Genomic DNA, 4,317 nt, shown 5'->3' with positions numbered 1-4,317 from the left:
ATCGTTTTTAATATAGGTTGTCAGTCATCGTTTCACCGAACCGACTATGCGGAACGAAAAATTTTAGATAATTTCGTTAATTATGAATCCGAACGTGCCAAAATAGTATAAATGTTCTAGTAATGCGTTATTCTATACGTTTTAATCATTTCTAATATAGGTTGTCAGTCACCTTTTCACCGAACCGACTCTGCGCAATGAAAAATTTTCGATAATTTCGTCAATTATGAATCCGAACGTGCCAAAATGGTATAAATGTTCTAGTGATACGTTATTCTATAGGTTTTAATCGTTTTTTATATAGGTTGTCAGTCGTCGATTCACCGAACCGACTATGCCGGTGGGACATTGTCTCGCATCAGACGGTCCACCGAACCGACTATGCGGAACGAAAAATTTTCAATAATTTTGTTATTTATGAATCCGAACGTGCCAAAATTGTATAAATGTTCTAGTAATACGTTATTCTATTGGTTTTAATCGTTTTTTATATAGGTTGTCAGTCATCGTTTCACCGAACCGACTATGCGGAACGAAAAATTTTGGATAATTTCGTTAATTATGAATCCGAACGTGCCAAAATGGTATAAATGGTCTAGTAATGCGTTATTCTTTACGTTTTAATCATTTTTAATATATGTTGTCAGTCACCGTTTCACCGAACCGACTATGCGTAATGAAAAATTTTCGATAATTTCGTTAATTATGAATCCGAACGTGTCAAAATGGTATAAATGTTCTAGTAATGCGTTATTCTATTGGTTTTAATCGTTCTTAGTATAGGTTGTCAGTCATCGTTTCACCGAACCGACTATGCCGAACGGACTTGGTCCCGGTCGGACGGCCTACCGAACCGACTATGCGGAACGAAAAATTTTCAATAATTTTGTTATTTATGAATCCGAACGTGCCAAAATTGTATAAACGTTCTAATAATACGTTATTCTATAGGTTTTAATCGTTTTTAATATAGGTTGTCAGTCATCGTTTCACCGAACCGACTATGCGGAACGAAAAATTTTAGATAATTTCGTTAATTATGAATCCGAACGTGCCAAAATAGTATAAATGTTCTAGTAATGCGTTATTCTATACGTTTTAATCATTTCTAATATAGGTTGTCAGTCACCTTTTCACCGAACCGACTCTGCGCAATGAAAAATTTTCGATAATTTCGTCAATTATGAATCCGAACGTGCCAAAATGGTATAAATGTTCTAGTGATACGTTATTCTATAGGTTTTAATCGTTTTTTATATAGGTTGTCAGTCGTCGATTCACCGAACCGACTATGCCGGTGGGACATTGTCTCGCATCAGACGGTCCACCGAACCGACTATGCGGAACGAAAAATTTTCAATAATTTTGTTATTTATGAATCCGAACGTGCCAAAATTGTATAAATGTTCTAGTAATACGTTATTCTATTGGTTTTAATCGTTTTTTATATAGGTTGTCAGTCATCGTTTCACCGAACCGACTATGCGGAACGAAAAATTTTGGATAATTTCGTTAATTATGAATCCGAACGTGCCAAAATGGTATAAATGGTCTAGTAATGCGTTATTCTTTACGTTTTAATCATTTTTAATATATGTTGTCAGTCACCGTTTCACCGAACCGACTATGCGTAATGAAAAATTTTCGATAATTTCGTTAATTATGAATCCGAACGTGTCAAAATGGTATAAATGTTCTAGTAATGCGTTATTCTATTGGTTTTAATCGTTCTTAGTATAGGTTGTCAGTCATCGTTTCACCGAACCGACTATGCCGAACGGACTTGGTCCCGGTCGGACGGCCTACCGAACCGACTATGCGGAACGAAAAATTTTCAATAATTTTGTTATTTATGAATCCGAACGTGCCAAAATTGTATAAACGTTCTAATAATACGTTATTCTATAGGTTTTAATCGTTTTTAATATAGGTTGTCAGTCATCGTTTCACCGAACCGACTATGCGGAACGAAAAATTTTAGATAATTTCGTTAATTATGAATCCGAACGTGCCAAAATAGTATAAATGTTCTAGTAATGCGTTATTCTATACGTTTTAATCATTTCTAATATAGGTTGTCAGTCACCTTTTCACCGAACCGACTTTGCGCAATGAAAAATTTTCGATAATTTCGTCAATTATGAATCCGAACGTGCCAAAATGGTATAAATGTTCTTGTGATACGTTATTCTATAGGTTTTAATCGTTTTTTATATAGGTTGTCAGTCGTCGATTCACCGAACCGACTATGCCGGTGGGACATTGTCTCGCATCAGACGGTCCACCGAACCGACTATGCGGAACGAAAAATTTTCAATAATTTTGTTATTTATGAATCCGAACGTGCCAAAATTGTATAAATGTTCTAGTAATACGTTATTCTATTGGTTTTAATCGTTTTTTATATAGGTTGTCAGTCATCGTTTCACCGAACCGACTATGCGGAACGAAAAATTTTGGATAATTTCGTTAATTATGAATCCGAACGTGCCAAAATGGTATAAATGTTCTAGTAGTGCGTTATTCTATACGTTTTAATCATTTTTAATATAGGTTGTCAGTCACCTTTTCACCGAACCGACTATGCGCAATGAAAAATTTTCGATAATTTCGTTAATTATGAATCCGAACGTGCCAAAATGGTATAAATGTTCTAGTGATACGTTATTCTATAGGTTTTAATCGTTTTTTATATAGGTTGTCAGTCGTCGATTCACCGAACCGACTATGCCGGAGGTACTTTGGTACGTTCGGACTCGGCACCGAACCGACTATGCGGAGAGATTTTTGCTCAATTTTTTGAAAAAATATAAATATTTTCTCGATTCTTGTATGTTATTTGGACGTATACTGTTATTTGTTACTCGTTTATTACGTTAGAAATTCGTTTGGTATTTATTTTGGCGAGAAAAGGAAAAAAAATTTTTTTTCGATTAATTTTGTCATTAAATTTCGTAAAATAATTGTTAAAACATCGTCCGTATACTTTTTAGCGTGTTTGACAACTTTTTGAAAAATCGATTTTTTCGCGCTAAGTTTTACCGCACTTTCGAATTGGCACGTTCGGATCGCGCGTTAGCATCGTAAGCGCCCGTGCGTAACGGCCGGCGTCGCCGACCATCCGGCCGGCCGTTCGGTACCTATAAGGAGACGTTCGGTCCGATCGTACCAGACGGAACAGAGTCGGGCGCGTGGCTATTCTATGACCTCGGTTGAGAACTAGTCCACCGCTCCTCGTGCGTAACTTCGTGTTGCCTCGACTGTTCGTGTTCTCGGTATCGATGCAGGATTTTCTCCACACTGCATTGTCGCGTGTCGGCGTCTAAGACCAAATGGCACATATGCGACGAACCTTTAACATGAGGCTGGTGACTCGTATGCACTTTGGTGTGTACGTTGTACTGACTCAAGCGGCACAGGCTACTAAAAATTAAAAAGGGATAGAATAAAACCGACCGTTCTAAAACGGGCCAAAAAAGGTTTTATAAAATTTATTTTAAAAATGAATTAGATAGTGGTGTTGAACGAACTTGTTCGTTACAACGCCTTCAGTCGAGAGGCTAAAAAATTTTGAAACGGAATATTTATTCCGAAATTCAGAAATGATATTACGTCCCCTTAATGTTTTGTGCGTCTCGAACGCCTAAATATTTTCTCGATGCGCGAGAAAACTTCTTCTTCGCGGAGAGTTTTTCGGTACGATGAAGTAAAATATTAAATAAATGCTTCACTATACGTACAGCGCAGAGATATTGAAACGAAATAATATGTAACTATGACTCGTAAAAACGGTTTCTGAAATGGAAACTTCTTCCAAAGTGAAGAGTTTTCGGTACGGGTGATTTCTCGATATTACATCGAGTTTTCGCTTATACGTACAAAAAATATTATTACGGTGTATCGTAACTATGACACGAAATTTTGAGAGAGAGAAAATAAAAATTTGGGTGGATTTGTAAGAATCGATGTGCCCAGCGCGAGCTAAAATTCTCTGTGTACGTGCTTGCTCCGATTTGTTTTTTTCGAACAGCATGTCCGTTGTACGCGCTATCACGGTACGTTCAGCACGCCACTTGTACGCGCTAACCTTTATCGGTGTGTCTTAAATAAAATACCAAAGAGAGTTGAAAGGAGAGAATAGAAGAGAGAGTTTGGAGGAACAAAAATTTAATATGACTGAAAAACACATGAGAGAAGAACCAAATAAAAAAAGGGAACGTTTAAGCTGATATTGGTTCATCACAAAAAAATGGTATTTATGAAAAAGGCGGAAAGAACACCGATATTGTGGAGGTTCAATACGGAGCGTGTGTGGTT

This window comes from Megachile rotundata, unplaced genomic scaffold (genome assembly GCF_050947335.1).
Source record: "Megachile rotundata isolate GNS110a unplaced genomic scaffold, iyMegRotu1 scaffold0581, whole genome shotgun sequence".
NCBI lineage: Eukaryota > Metazoa > Arthropoda > Insecta > Hymenoptera > Megachilidae > Megachile > Megachile rotundata.
The sequence above is the reverse complement of the archived record's forward strand: the minus strand, read 5'-3'. Positions refer to the sequence as shown.